General features: G+C 36.8%; 1 long non-coding RNA gene and 1 other non-coding gene across 2 annotated transcripts; one reads left to right on the top strand and one right to left on the bottom strand.

Moving 5' to 3' along the window:
- Positions 1–6,858: 6,858 nt before the first annotated feature.
- LOC116304259 (uncharacterized) lies at positions 6,859–15,894 on the bottom strand. The gene is made up of 3 exons (XR_004198037.2): positions 15,732–15,894; positions 14,400–14,688; positions 6,859–8,302 (listed from the first exon to the last, which is right to left on the bottom strand). It is a non-coding gene; the product is annotated as an uncharacterized LOC116304259 (long non-coding RNA).
- On the top strand, positions 8,582–8,654 carry Trnaa-agc (transfer RNA alanine (anticodon AGC)). Its single transcript has one exon. It is a non-coding gene; the product is annotated as a tRNA-Ala (tRNA).
- Positions 15,895–16,924: the final 1,030 nt, after the last annotated feature.

Below are 16,924 nucleotides of genomic sequence, written 5' to 3'. Positions count from 1 at the left end.
TTATTTCTGACACCATGTTTCAAGACGTGTTCGTGTTGGTGGTGAAATAGTTATGCCTCTTTAATCAAATATTCACTTCTCTAAGTATCTAATTACAACTGCGTAAGCTAATATTGTAACATACATGTCTAATCGAAGAGTGTACGAGAGTAACTCCCACCAGCGAAACACTCATAGATGTAATCCTTACCAACAGGGATGATTTGTTTGATACAGCGGGAGTCATTGATTTTGGTCTGAGTGATCACGCTATGATCTATGGCTTTCTGAAACCCAAAGTGAAACAACATCCATTCAAAGTCATATCTTTTAGGAGCTCAAGACACCTAGATGAAAATAAAGTAAAGGAAGACATAAAAAATGCTAGGGAAATTTTAATTTACATAATTTAAGCTCTGTAGACGAGCAGTACACAACCTGGCACACCGAAATGATCAAAGTACTAGACCAACACATGCCCCTGAAAAAAATGAGAGTGAGGAAAAGAGATGCACCTTATATAACAGCGGAATGGAAAGAGGCAATAAGAAAGAAAAGAAGCTCGGCAAAAAGAGACAAAAGGTTACAAACCGAAGCAAGTCTGAAAGAGATGAGACATTGGAGAAACGTCGCATCCTGTCTCAGAAGGAAATCAATAACGAGCTATTGGAGAATTAAAGCTGCTGACCTAAAAAAAATCCCAGATCCTTTTATAGAACTTTTGCACCTTTTATGAATAACAAGAATAAAGATAACAACGAGATTATACTTAAGGCTGGAGACGAAGTGGTTCAAGATCAGAGTAAAGTGGCAGGAATGTTTGTCAACTATTTTTCTACAATAGCAAACAACATCGGGGACATACCAAGAGTAACTGAAGGCCTTCTCTCGAATCATGTGAGTGTTGAAAAGATCAAGGACAAATGGGCCGAAAATATATTCAGCTTTAGAACCATCGAACACAGCGAGGTACTTTCAGCTTTGAATAATTTAAACCCTAGCAAGGCAATGGGATGTGATCTCATACCCCCAAGTATTCTTAAGCTGCCAGCAGAGGAACTAACAGGGCCTCTAACAACGATGTACAATCAGGCTATCATGCAAGGGGTTTGGCCAAAGGAATGGAAACGCGGAGAATGGACTCCAATTCACAAGAACAATGATCCTTTGTGCATAGAGAATTACAGACCAGTCACCGTGCTAATATCAGTGGATAAAGTTTTTGAAAAACTTCTCTGCCTGCAGCTGAAAGAACTATCTGAAAATATCCTTGATGTATTCATGTCAGCTTACAGAAGTGCTTATAGTTGCGAGACTACCTTAGTTCGATTAGTGGAAGATTGGAAACAGTCATTAGACAACAATGAATCGGCAGCCGTCTTATCAACCGATATGAGTAAGGCCTTCAACTCCATGTACCCGCCTTTATTGCTAGCTAAATTACAGTCCTATGGTCTCTCAAACGACTCCATCAAGCTCTTTAAATCATACTTCGAAGACAGGGAAAACAGAGTGAGAATTGGAAAGTACACTAGCGGTTCTGCACTGGGACCAGCCCTTTGGAACATATTCCAAAACGATCTGTTCTATGAGGAAATAAAATCACAACTTTCAATGTATGCAGACGACCACCAACTCTACTCATCACACAAGGAAATGAAAGAGGTTATTAACTCTATAGAACAGGATGGTAGTAACACCGCAGATTGGTACAGACGGAACTATTTGAAAGGCAACATCAGTAAATATAAAGCCATGGTAATGACCAGAGACAAACACGTACAAGATGCAAGGAACGTTGTTATAGGCAATTTTAACATCAGCCAGGAAGATAAATTTAAATTGCTAGGAGTGACCCTGGACAAGGAACTGATATTTACAGACCATATATCATCTACTTGTTCTACAACAAGCAAAAAGATAGGAATCCTCACAGGGTTACGTAAATTAACACCCATCCACGCGAAACTGCAGATTTACAAGTCAGCCATTCTACCTCACTTTGATTACTGCAGTCTAGTCTGGCACTTTTGCAAAGCAGGCGACAAAAATAAACTAGAGCGAATCAACGAAAGAGGACTGAGAGCTGTATACTGCGACTATGAGTCACCCTAGGAAGAACTAGTAATGATGAAAAGGTAAATTATACACCGTGAAAAGATGAAAAAACTTACTGACGTTTCGGACGCTAGTCCTTTCGTCGGAGTGAAGGACTAGCGTCCGAAACGTCAGTAAGTTTTTTCATCTTTTCACGGTGTATGATTTACCTTTTCATCATTACTGTTTCATTAGAAACACCGACGCAGCTCACACTAGTTTTAGCTAGTTATACCTAGGAAGAACTATTGAAGAGAGCAAAGCTCACCACATTGTACAACAGAAGACTCCAGAACATTGTGATCTTCATGTATAAAATCAAAAATAAGTTATTACCACGAACTTTAATTGACTTATTTTAATCACCCACGCATAAATATAATCTAAGGAACATAGACTTTTCATTGCCTAGCTATAGCACTGTAAAGTATGGGAGAAATAGCCTAAGGTATTTCGGACCACACTTATGGTCTAAGCTTAGTACTTCGTTAAGATCATCGCCATCCCTTCAAGCATTTAAGAAAGGAATAAGAGTTTCAGACCTGACTAAGTTGATAAAGTAACACTCGCTTCAATCATATTAATCTATCTATTTACTCTTACTATGAGAACTGAGTGAGTTCATCAAATATCGAACTATATATATATATATATTTAACGGAATCATATTTATATTTATATTTCATAGACTTATATCTACCTATATATTTATATGTATTTATATTTAAATTTATATTTATATTTACATTTATATTTATATTTGTATTTATATTTAAATTTAAATTTTATTTACTGTTTATATAATCATTTACATTTCGAGTATCATGTTATAGTCTCCCCGATTAGTAGGGTACTTGTGCCCGGCTAGAAGATAGAGACTTAAATAAAGTTATTATTATGATTATTATTATGATTATTATTATTATTATTATTATTATTATTATTATTATTATTATTATTATTATTATTATGAAGTTCTGACTTTCGCACCTAAAATCGAGTCACTTGTCCAAAGTCGATCAACCATCGAATACGATAAAGAATATTGTGTTTTTAAGTGAATAACGTCAAGCGGAAAAATAGTCAAAAATCCAGTATTCTACCCATACTTTCTCTTATAAACACTGTTTCCACAACAGGGAAGGACCTGTACTACAAAATTCTTTATTTCTCTGCCTGTAGATCCACTAGAGGCATAAATTAAAAAGTTTATTCAACTTTCATCATGTAGCATCTTATTCAGATTGCTAGATTGTTGATATCCAGAGAAACAAAAGAGAATAAAGCCGTTGTTTGGGATACTTGCTAGCCTCTTCTCTACCTTCTTTCTTGTTCCATTGTGTACATAGGGCCTAGCAAGTTGATAATTGAAAACTGAACTTCTTACTATCGCACTTAAAATTCACTTGTCCAAAATCGATCCGCTAACGAATACGGTAAAGAGAATCGTGTTGCTAAGTGAATAACGTAAAGCGGAAAAAATGGTAAAAAACCCAGTAATTTCTTCATAAATGCCGTTTGCAGAACAGGGAAGGACTTGTACTACGAAATCTCGAATTTCTCTGCCTGTAGGTCCATTAGAGCCTTAAATTTGAAACGTTTATTCAACTTTCATCATGTAGTATCATATTGAGATGTGTATGTAAACAGGGTACAGCTTTGTATATTTTGTTTAAATACATTCCCTTATAAGAGCCTTTCGATTACCAAGCGTGCATTCATCGAACAACATCTTTAATTTGTCAGGCTGTACATCAGCTGCGAGCTTGGAAAAAAATTTCGACAACTTTAAAGCTGTGGCTACGTGCGCACGTATTTAGTTTTCTCATATCGTGCAGGATGGACTAAGAGGTGAAGGCACATTTGGATGTGGAATGTAGACAATCCAACGCCTCATTGTTAGCCACAGACCTATCCCCAAGTGCAATGTGAAAAATATTAGGTAGCGGTATTGCAGCTGGAAATTTCTTGTTGAACATTATTCCCCTATCGAGTATAGTAAAGATAATTCCGTTTTGAAGTTGAAATCAAGTCGCAAATAAAAATTTGTCAAAATCCCTGTTATGTTTACATACATTCCCTTGTAAGCGCCTTTCGATTACCAAGCGCGCATTCATCGAACAACATCTTTCTCTAGATGTATGTATTCATACTTATTAATTATCATATTTTTATATACTTTTTTATAATTTTTATATTATATTACATACATTATTTATTTTTAGTTTATATACTCATCTTTAATTAAATAATATTTATTCATTTATTTTATATAAACTCCTAGTATAGCCTTGCGGATTTAGGAGTATACCCATTAAAGTATTAAAGTATAAAGAAAATTTGAGAATCAAAAAAAAAAAAATGTTGGAGTGAACCGTCGTGTGACGGCCTAAGAACGGCTGCGAAGGAGGCTGCGCTTCTAGACGAAACCACAAAATCGCAAAATAGATGTTATCCGATCCAAAATACCGCGTATGCAAACGTTTACGGAGTTTTAAAAATATCCAACGCCTCCTTCAATGATACGCTTTATTTAGGTTGAATTGCCTTATTTCTATCGAAAATAACGAATTTTGTTTCTCTTAAAAGAAATAAACTTTCCTGCTGTGTTGCTATAATGTTATATTGCATTAAGAGTTTAGAACAACAATACACGTCGTGCTTCTCCTAACACTGCCATCGTGTTGGTGCTGATGCTCAAGAACAAGAATCTCTAACGCAAACCATAATACTTGCAAAACTGCTTTCTACTTAATTTTCCAATGAATAAAATCAAAATGGCGCTTTTAATATAAATTAAAAGTGAAAGTTAGCGGGCGAAAGACGAGCAGGGGTGGAGGGGTAGGGGTACATGTTACGTCTTCTGGTACATCATTACGTCATACCTATCCACCAGCATGGCCGCCATCCATGTCTTTGTCTTTTGATCCTGTTGGAAATGGTTGAAAACCTCCAATTATTTACATCATGACCCGTCCTATTTCCACACCCTGACTCCCATGTTCCACTTAATACAGCAATCATTCAAACATTTATCCCGAATATTCTCTATCATAATAAGATGAAGAAAAATGTTTTGTTATAACTGATCCAGGTTTATCAAAGCGTTTGGTGCGTTCTACGTAGTTTTGTTAAATGGAAGAAAAATCAAATGATAGAAATTAAACTATAGGATACTTTGTTTTTTTTCTGCATTACTCTTCAAGTGTGTATCGAGACAATTCACTGGTAGAAACTCGACGATTCAGAGTAATCAAAAGCTATGATGTTATCGAATTTCATTCACTTGTACACGTTACATCGTATTCAGTCATTTGAAATCGCTTTGTGTGTGTGTTTAGATTTTCACCAAGGACTTATTAATATACAATAATAAGATATAATCCGAAAAGTCTTTGTTGTCTAAGGGAAAAGTTAAATTTTATGAAGTGAAAAAACAAATTCTCAAAAGTTAAAACAATTGAACAGAGTTCAACTTTAGGCAAAGACCAACAAGCGTCTTTAAAAAAAACTCTTAACTAAACAAAAAATGCATAAAATTAACCATAGACTACAAAAGAAGAGGTCATGGCAGGAATTATTGTAAAAACAAATTTATGGCTGAGAAAATTAAAGTTCATTAATAGTATTTAATAAAAACCGTTTGCTGTTGTTTTGTACAATCTTCGAGAGAATCTGAGTTCTCCGGCTCAGAGTTAATATTAAATCTGTCCGGCTCAAACAACTTAACAGCCAGAAAATACTTTGACAATTATCCCTGGCGTGTTTTATCTCAATGATATAAACTATAATTTAAAGACTATGACATAAAATTCTTGAAGTTTTAAACGTGAATTTACCTCAACTATTGACACTCACACAGCTGAGTCTTTGTCTTGTTCGTCTGTTTTCTTCGTCCTGGAAAGTCCTTACATTGCCAAGTCCCTCAAAAAGGCCCTACATATTAACTCAATTTGCTTTTCTTTCTTCTCCTGATAAATTCTTCTCGTAGAAGTATTTCTTTTATTAGACGTAAGAAGCTGATATAAAGGCTGATCGCCATCAGTTGAAAGAACCCATTCTTAAAGCCCGCTGAACATTTAGCTGTTCTTCTTCGATCTCTGATTGGTTGATTTTCTCACACCCCTAATTGCCGATTGGTTATTTCTTGACAAGTTATAACCGATCTCTTTGTTTACGTCTGCAATAATTTCATACAACCTCAATGAGAATTTTTTGGATTAAAAAATAGCTTTGCAGTTAAAAAATTAAAGGGATTTAAATGCTAGACAATGTCACCAAATTTCTCCCGCAAAAGACCTTTCTTTATTGTTTTGAATAAAAGGCTCAAATGAAAATACAAAAGAAATGTAAAACACAAACAGAATTTTTTGCCTTGAATTGGGTGTAATGTTTTCACATTTCAGGAAACATTATCTTCTTGCGAATAAGATTTTTTGTTCGAGTTACATCCATATTCATTTTTCTTCTCATTCACAGCCATGAAGCAAAGAAATGATAGTCTATGGAATGAAATGAGTTCACAAGCTCTATTTAATTAAGAAAAATTGGTTTCCTTTTGTATTTTCACATAAGCCACATATCCAAGATAATTTTGACAAAGTTGCAATGATTCACCCATATGTTACAAGGAAAAGTCTTCAATCTGGCTTCCCCATTAAAGTATTTATTTTTTTCACAGTAAAATAAGGATATGGGATGGAGCTTGATCATTAAGGTATTCACATTTACCACATCCCATCCCATCCCCCCACAAGAGACAAACCACTAATAAAACAGCTATTTTTCTATATATAAGGATTTTATTGTAAAATATTACAAGTGATATTCTTGCATTGCATTCAGTGACAATAGGACTTGCACTTTGATAATAATAATGATAATATTATTATTATTTAAATAATAATAAAAATAATTTGATTTTAACAACATAAAACCAATGATAAAAAATCATAATAAAAAAAAAACCAAATATTAATATTAATAATTATAAAGAGATAATGAATATAAAATAACAAATACATGTACACATTACTTATTTATAGATAAAGACATATTTGTAAAATATGAAAAATAATTATCTAATAATTAATAAACAATGATAATAATAATATGCAATAATAATAATAAAGCCCTTATTTATAAACTCTAAATAATGCAAATTTAAACCATAGCCCTCCTAACAATTTATGAAAAGTATAAATTATTAATGGATAGCATTGGTTGCTCTTGCAGCTAACACGTTATCTTTTACCGCTGTGAGTTCACTGGGTTGGGTCGCTGGTTAGAGCCCTGCGCTCACCACATTTGAATTGATTTTGCTACGATTGTTTTCTCCGGGGTTCTCCGGTTTCCTCCCTCTATAAAAATCAACATGTTGCGTTGTGTGTATAGAATATTGAATGTAGTGGTTAAGTGTGTGTGAGTGAAAAGTGTCCCCAATTAGTGCGAAAGCACTAGAAAATAAAAGTGAATGATTTTTTCCCCATTTTATCAATATAATGTAAAATACATATAAAAAGATTAGAATAAAAACTATAAATATACATTATCAAAATATAACATCAAAACATAAAGGAAAACAAAAGAAATAATTATAACTAATATTATAGTAATTGCAAAATAAATATACTAATATCATGGTCAACAATGACTAAGTGAGAGTTGCTGGTTTAATAAAAGTATAAAATATCTATTCTTAAAAGATGTAACATTTGAAAGTTTTCTGAAATCAAGTGGCAGACTATTCCATAATTTTGCATTAGAGACACAAAAAGTTATTTTACCTTCTGTTGCCTCTTAAAAATAGGACATACAAAATTATGATTTGCATATCTCATCCTTCTACCCTAACTCTAGCTTTCATTATATTATATTAATGTACCATTAATGGAGCTGTTATTCCATTTTTCTGCTTAACAGCTTGACATCAGCTTTATCTGTCTGTCCTCTCATAGATGATAAAAATAATCAAACAGCAGGCAAGAAATTGGTAAGTTATTGTAAAACAAATATCTCTAATGTCTAATCTAATGTCCATCCAGCACATTTTCCCATACAAATCCTTATAAAATATTCCATTTTATATTTAATGCCATTTATGCTAAATTCAACATTATGAGCTGAAACTTCACCCCATTACTAATGTTGAGCTGTGCTTTTCATTTCCAAAGTTTTTTCCTGTCAGTGCAATTAATTAAGTCATGTATTGCCTGATTGCTCATAGCTGGGGAATAGAAAAAAAGACAAAAATGAAAAAAAGTTTGAGTTTAGGCATAGAATAAATATGAGTACTAGAATGATACAGTACAAAATAAATGTGGAATTGAATGGGCAGAACTGTGGTGAAATAATGATAGATGTGTTGATCATCACAGTGAATGAGTGATCTAAGCGAACGCTGTAAAGAAAGACTTGAAAAAATGATTTCAAGCTTCAACGGGAATCGAACCCATGACCTCTGCAATGAAGAACCCAACAAAAATGACCGCTTGCCAACACGATTGGCTTCATAGCTCAGTTGGTAGAGCATCGCACCAGCATTGCGGAGGTCATGTGTTCGATTCCCGTTGAAGCTTGAAATCATTTTTTCAAGTCTTTCTTTACAGCGTTCGCTTAGATCACTCATTCACTGTGATGATCAACACATCTATCACAAAATAAATGCCAAAATATTCATAAAAGAAAGGCTAATTTCTATAATTTTCATATTACCAAAGATAATTAATATTGAGAAGGGTCCATTGAAAAATGGTTCACCAGAACATAGACCAATTTTACCAAGAATTGCTTTTTGACCAAATAACTACAAGATTATATATACAAAATTATATAAGAAATGATAAATAAAATAAAATTTTGTTTTCCTAAAAAATATATCTAGTTGCCCAAGGTTCCTGTTCTGATGCTTGCCTTAAAATTATTGAAATATATGTTTTTGTGTATAATTTATACATTCAACCCTTCATCACCAATAAATTGTAAATAAATCCTTTGAACTGACAGGACTTGACTTTTGGGTGGCATGTATGGGTGGCATAGTGGTTTACTACTTGCCTCTCACCACTGCAACGCATTTGAGCCATGTCTCAGACTGGGACATATGTGAGTTGAGTTTTTCTTTGATGTGATGTGATCTCTCCCTTGCAGCGAGGGTTTTATCTCCAGAAAAGAAACATGTGAGTTGAGTGTTGTATGTCATATATATATATTTGCAAAGGGAGGGAGATAATGACAAAAGTATAAAAGAAATGATAAATAAAATGAAATAAAATAAAAATATGATAAATGGGATTTAACAGTGGCATTTCTACAGAGTAGCTATCATCCACTGTAATTCCAATTGGAATTTAGGAGTTGATTTTTGCAGAGGAATTAAAGTCGGAGAACCTGGAAAACCCTTGAAGCACTGCAGAGAGAACCAACAAACAACTTGACTCACATACAACACCGATTTCAGTGGGACTTGAACCCTGGTTGCATTGGTGAGAGGTGAGCATTGGATCTCACTGCTACACCACCTGTGCTTCCCAAATGAGAGAGGAAGGGAAGGATAGAGCATGGAAGAAATTGTTCCAATATCGTGTTGGTTAGTTACTTCTAGCAGGAGTAATCACACATGTGTATAGCAGTACACGAGCTTTTTTAATCAAGACTCAGTAATGACTAACAAAGGTTACTTTGATAACCGGATATATGCATACGTCATATGTGTACATATAAGATTACATAATGCAACATCCCCCCTTTTTTTTATATAAAGTGAAAGGTTACAGGGACACTAAACAAAACTAAAATATTTCTTCAAATGTCTAATGGTACCTAATAATATATGATAATCAAAAAATATAAAAAATCATCATCTGTTTTCTGATGAACATGTAATCATTGTTCAGTTCATAATTGATTGATAATCTGTATTGAATCATTTTAATGTTTATTGGATATAGTCCTTTAAATATGTGGGTGGTTTTCTTGCTCTTTGCGGGCGCGAGGGTATTATGGGCTCATCATTGGGCGCGGTAGGTGGGTTGACAGGGTCTGTCTGTGGTGCAGGTGTGATATCTGCAGGGCGTGTTGATGGTATCTCAATTGGCCTCCCTGTCATCGCTGGATGCGGTGTTTCTTTCTCCGCTGTCTTCTTCAGGTGACACCTGTTTCTGCGGTAGGTATCTCCTTCTGGTGTCTCCAAAGTGTATGAACGCTCATCCAGCCGTTCCTTTACTGTTGCCTTTTTCCAAGTCTTTTTACCGAGTTGGAAAGGTTTCATCCTCACCGTATCACCTTCTTCCAGTGGTTGCAAATCTTTCGCGTTTCGGTTATAATATTTGGCCTGTTGTTGTTGGCGTCGCTTCAGATCTTTGATTTCGGCTTCTGGAAATACCACTCGTGGTTGGAGTAGTTGCTTAGTCATAGGCAGCAATGTCCTCGTCCGTCTGTTTAAGAGTCTTTGCGCTGGACTTGATTCCATCCCTTGGGTCGGAGTGTTTCTGTAGTCAAGAAACGCAAGGTAGGGATCAGATTTAGCGTCGATTGCTTTACGCAGAAGCTTCTTTGCGGTCTTAACGCCTGATTCTGCTTTTCCGTTTGCTTTGCTGTTGCCCGGACTGCTTGTCCTGTGGACAAAGTCCCACTGTTTTGCAAAGTCTGCAAACTCCTCAGAGTAGAACTGAGGTCCGTTGTCGCTAATCACCCGTTCAGGACATCCATATCGCGCGAAGTGGTTTTTTAGCTTTAGAATGACTGTTGAAGCTCGACTGTTTGGAAGCCGATCGATTTCGAAAAAGTTACTATAGTAATCTGAGGTTACTAAGTACTCTTTTCCATCTATCGTGAATAGGTCTGCACAAACTTGCTCCCATGGTCTCGTCGTCACTTCGTGTGACATGAGTGTTTCTTTCTGTGGTGTCGTTTCGTAGTTTCGACAGATTTCGCATGAGGTAATCAGTTCCTTTATCTCTGCAGACATGCCAGGCCAGAACAAGGCTTCACGGGCTCTGCGCAGACAAGATCCAATACCTAGGTGCGAGGAGTGTATTTTTTGCTTCATATCTTGTCGTAAGCTTTGTGGAATGACAACTCTCTGTCCTCTGAATATAAGACCATCTTGTACCGTTAGTTCATCTCGAGTGCTAAAAAACGGCTTAGCTTGTTCAGGGAGGTCCTTTCTTTCTTCTGGCCACCCTTGTAAAACAACTTGTTTTAGGATCTGCAGGGTTTCGTCTCTCTCTGTGGCTGTTCGGATTTCCTGAATCCTTTCGCTGGACATCGGTAGCCAACTCGCGTTGTTTACTACCTCAAACTCTGTACCAGATGGGTGTTCTGTCGAGGCTAAATAGGCTCGGGAGAGAGTGTCTGCAAGGTACATGTATTTTCCTTGCTTGTAGTTGACTTCAAAGTCATACTTCTGCAGTCTCATCATCATACGTTGTAGTCGTGGTGATGCACAGGTTATGGACTTTTTAAGGATGCTTTCCAGGGGCTTGTGGTCGCTGCGTACTGTGACGTGTCGACCGTAGGTGTAATGGTTAAACTTTTCTAATGCAAAGATGACTGCGAGCATCTCCTTCTCTATCGTAGCATAGCGTTGTTCCGTCTCTGTTAGGGCTCGACTTGCGTACGCTATGGGCTTTCCTTTCTGTAGTAGAGCTGCTCCTAAGCCTTTGTTGCTTGCATCACATTGCACCTCAAGCTCATCTTCCGGGTTGTAGTAGCTCAATACAGGTGCAACAGTCACTAGTCGCTTTACCTCTTGAAAGGCGTTCTCCTGTTGTTGAGTCCACTCCCACGGCGTGTCGCTACGGGTTAGCTTACGGATGGGCTCCATGCAGTCGGCAATCTTTGGTAGAAACTTTGCCAGGTAGTTGACAAAGCCATTCAGACGCTGTACAGCCTCGACGTCTGTAGGTCTCGGCATTTCTTGTACTGCGGCTACTTTGTCTGGGTCGATCTTTAACCCTTTGTTGGAGAATACATGTCCCATGTGCTTCACTTCATCTCGCCTCAGCTTTACTTTGTCTGGGTTGAGTGCAACGCCGTACTTTTTACATCTGTTCAGCAGGTTTAACAGTTTACGGTCGTGGTCCTCGTTTGCCTCTTTGTCGGTTGTTCCTACGCCGTATATGAGTACGTCGTCTGTGATGTCGAGGATTCCGTCTAGTCGGTCAAGGACTTGGTCAACTCGCTTCTGGAATATCTCCGACGAGACAGTAAGGCCAAAGGGAAGTCTGCGCCACCGGTATCTTCCGTGTGGGGTAGAGAACGTCGTCAGCAGGCTGGACTGTTCGTCTAGAATACAGTGCCAGTATCCTGAACGGAAGTCTACAGTCGAGAAAACCTTCGCTTTCGAGAGTTCTGGTAGTAGATCATCAAGCACAGGTAGCTGATATCGTTCTCTTTTGAGCGCTTCATTCAGTGGTTTTGGGTCGATGCATATTCTCAATGCTCCGGATTTCTTTGTAGCCACGACAACGCTGCTGACCCATGGTGTTGGCTCGTCGACTTTCGCTATCACTCCAAGATTCTCGAGTCGGTCGAGTTCCTCTTTGAACTTCTCTTTGAGTGCTACTGGTATTCTTCTTGTAGGAGCTACCACTGGCGTGAAGTTTTCGTCTACTTCTAGGTGTACTTCGCCGGGAAAACTTCCAAGTTCCGTTTTGAAGACTTTAGGGAAATCTTCCACAATCCTCTCAACTGTCAGAAGCTGATTGATGCTTTCACCAGGTGTTGACTGACGTGTGGTCGGTTCAAAGTTTTCCTTGTTGATAGTTATCAGGCGCATTTGTTGTGCTGCTTTAGCGCCTAGCAGTGGAGTGAGGTTTTCTCGCACTATGATGAACTCTACTGAAAACTTCTTTCCGGTCTTTGGATTCTTTATGACGACTCTCGCAGTTCCACGCGGTTTTACCTCGGTTTTGTTCCACATAACCAGGGTCTTGTTAGATGGCTTCACTTCATGGCCGTCAATAAATATTTCGGGTAGAATATTAATCGACGCACCACAGTCTATCTGAAACTTTACCGGTTTCTTGTTGACCATCATTTTAGCGTGGATCTCTCGTGGGTATTCTGTGTCATCCACTGTACAAATATTTACACACACATTTCCGATCATCTCGATCTCGCTGTCTGAGTCGCTATGGTTGTTTACGCTGTTGACTTTCTCTGTCTTTTTACAGCATTTTGCGTAGTGGTTTCGACCTCCGCATTTTCGGCAGTTCTGTCCCCAGGCCGGACACTTCTCCTTCTGTAATGGATGATTTCCAGCGCAAAATTTACATTTTGATGTTAGTACATGTTGGGTAGGGACATTCCGATCATTCTTTGGTTTCCGCACAGCACGTTGCCTTGGCTTGGATTTGTGACTCAAAACATGAACTTCTTCTACTTTCCTATCTGCCATAGCTTTAAGTTGTGTAGAAGTTGACTCTGTGCTGCGACATATGTCTATGCAAGCGTTCAAAGTTAACTTTCGTTGCTGAAGGAGCTTTTTTCTCGTTGCTGTGTTGTTTACGCCGAACACGATGCGGTCGCGTATCAGCGTGTCTCTCATGCATTCGCAGAAGTTACATGACTGAGCTAATGTGCGTAGATGCGTTACGTACGCGTCGATCGATTCATTAGGCTTTTGATTTCGACTATTAAATACATAGCGTTCGTATGTTTCGTTCATCTCTCCGATCGTGAACTGGTTGAACTTCGCAATAATATTAGTTAACGTACCCTTCTCTTCCGGAGTCTCGAACGGTAGGCCATTATAGATCTTCACTGCTTCTGTTCCAATGCAGTGAAGGAACAGAGCGACTTTGTAAGCTTCAGGCTGCTTGTCGATGTTCATTATCACTGAGTAGTTCTCCCATGATTGTTTAAACGTCTTCCAGTTCTCGGCGATGTTTTGCTTTGTGTCTAATTGTGCTGGCGGGTGAATGCCATGAATATTCGGTATTCCAGGTAGACTTGATGTCGAAGAAGTCGAAGGTTGATCGTCTTTTCCCATGTTCTTTTCCTTAGGCTGCCACCATGTTCCAATATCGTGTTGGTTAGTTACTTCTAGCAGGAGTAATCACACATGTGTATAGCAGTACACGAGCTTTTTTAATCAAGACTCAGTAATGACTAACAAAGGTTACTTTGATAACCGGATATATGCATACGTCATATGTGTACATATAAGATTACATAATGCAACAGAAATGACATAATTATGGATTTCCTTATTTTCTGATTCTTTCAACAATTGTCATCATCACAAACATCTCATCACTTTGGGTATCATGCATCCATATTACAGCAATCTAAGTAAATAGTCATAGATATTAACTCACTTTCTAGTTCATTTTAAATAAACGTCTCCCATCTACCTCCAGCTTGATCTCTTTTGTTGCTGAAGTTTTCTTGTTCCAATTTGTCAGTATCTGTCTCTTAATTGTCACAACAACCAAATTCTTCAACATTGACGGTCAATAAAGGTTTTCTGCTATCAACTGTTCTCACTCTCCTTGTATTTTGTTTAGGTTCTGATCATGCTTTCTACAATCTGGAGCACCCTTATCCATAAATCATTCATTTCTCCACATACTTTATATAATTTACTCATTTATTGGTCTGTTTTACCTGAAACAAGTTCAAACAATAGTTATATATAATTTTTCGAAGTAACAATATTTCTCGAAGAGATAATATAATATTTATATTGTGATCATCCGGGTGGATGTAGTCCTTAGAAGGACTGTTTGATGTGACTGACGTTTCGACAACCTGTGTGGAAGTCATCTTCAGAGTCAAGTGAAGAAAAAAGTCAGATATGGGTCTTATTTATACAGTGCAAACTATATGAAGTGTTTTGGTGGCATGCTAAAGCAACCATTAAAAGTGTAGTGGGTGCTTATTGCTAAATTTAAGGCAGGGGGTGGGGGAGTTGGACAAAAAAACTAATAAACTTTAGTCCAATTACTATAGTCTCTCACTCTCTATTGTTAGAATAAATTCCTTCCTATGATCGAGAAATGTACTGGCCAACATGCATGTTGGTTGACATAACAAAAAAAAACAGCAAGAAAAATTATTTTGTCAAAGTCTACTATAATCCAAAACTAGGTTTTCACCCCTCAACACCATTTGCTTCCTAAGAGGATCACATATGATAACTGAAAACCTACCCCTTTCCCCCTCTCAAAGAAAAACACATCTACATTATATATCAAGTCTAAGAAAATTATTTCTTAAGCCTTTGACATACTTCACCAGACACTAACACTTCACATAGAGTGACAGATCTAGAATACACACATTTTTCTTAGTTTTCGTGAGCAAAGTGAGTTACTCGTCGAATAAGTTTGAATCAAAAGAACATCACTGACATGAATTACTTAACTGGTCTAAACAAAAATATCGTTATTACGTTAGAAAAGAATACAGAGTTCCCGAGAAAATCGACGACATTTTTGACTCAGGTTGAACTAGAATTTTTTAAACTTGGGACCTAATGAGGAACTTGCTAAAACACAAGTTCTCCGTGCCCCCTCGTTTCATAATCAGAAGTAGTTTCCACGTAGAACTTCGTATTTAGAACTGCAGGAATGTGCAGATTTAGATTTGCTTTAGTTCAATTTAATAAAAACAAATACATGTAGGCTTCAAATCAAAGCTAAACTCACTTGATAAACTTGAAATCTTGGAATCTCAAAACGTTTAATTGTCGTACCATCCTAATCCACTGGTGTTAAAGAAATGCTTCTTTCCGATAACGTAGTCCAAAATCTTTTTTGTGGAGAATATTCAGAGCAAAAAGACAAGCTTCGATGAAAAGAAAAAAATAACACAAAAGGAATTCTGTATTGATCCCAATCCACACTCGGTTTGTCAAAAATGATCAGGAACGCCTTGTCAGAATTGACTCCTGCACAAGATTTTTAATTTTAAATATCAGTTTTTACGATTATTACATAAAAATAAATAAATAAAATTATGAAACAAGAATAGTGATGTTTTGTAAATTATAAATTTTAAAAATGTAAACAATTGGATAAATTTAATGTCTTACATAAAAATATGAACAGGCTACCCTTTTTAAAGGGTGTGTGAAAAATACTATCTAATAGCAGTATTGCAGCTGGAAATTTATTGTTGAACATTATTCCCCTATCAGAAACGGTCAAGAAATTTAGGTTTTGGTGTTGAACTCAAGTAGGGAAAGAAATTGTCAAAGTCCCTGTTATATGGTGATTTGAAAAAAGAAAACTCTTTTAAATATGAGCAAGGATACTCTTGAATACGGTCATTTGAGTAAAAGGATACTCTAAAATACGGTCATTTGAATAAAAGTATGCTCTTAAATACGGTTATTTGAATAAAAGGATACTCGGGTCAGTTGAATAAAAGTCATTTCGGAATAATAATGAAATGAATACATTCCGTATGACTTTGAAAAACTCAAGGTACAGACTCATGGACTTTTTTTCGATTCAATGCAAAGAGCTGAAAAAAATATTTTCCTCGCTCACAACTTGTAAGTTTGTCTCAGCGGAAAAATAAATCTGAAACTACACAAGGTATATTCGTGGCGTGGCGTGATCTTAAGAGTGTATGGACAATAGAGAGTTTTAGATTGACTTTTTTTCCTCCCCGCAAACGGCAAACGGGACCACGTTTTCATCGTTTTCCTGTATTTTACTTTACCTTTCACAAACCTTCTCATCAAGCGCAAATATTCTTTTGTTTTTCTACTACTTTTTTTGCGATTCTTTTTCAGCATTTAAAAAGAATTTTTACTGGTCAACTGACGTTTCACGTTTGCCGTGAACGTAAATCTAAAACTCTCTAATAACCATGCTTAAAGAGGACCGTGAGA

Source organism: Actinia tenebrosa, unplaced genomic scaffold, assembly GCF_029948245.1.
Source record: "Actinia tenebrosa isolate PJP-AT-01 unplaced genomic scaffold, QUT_ActTen_1.0 PGA_scaffold13__45_contigs__length_12533684, whole genome shotgun sequence".
NCBI classification, from domain to species: Eukaryota; Metazoa; Cnidaria; class Anthozoa; order Actiniaria; family Actiniidae; genus Actinia; species Actinia tenebrosa.
The sequence above is the reverse complement of the archived record's forward strand: the minus strand, read 5'-3'. Positions and strand labels throughout refer to the sequence as shown.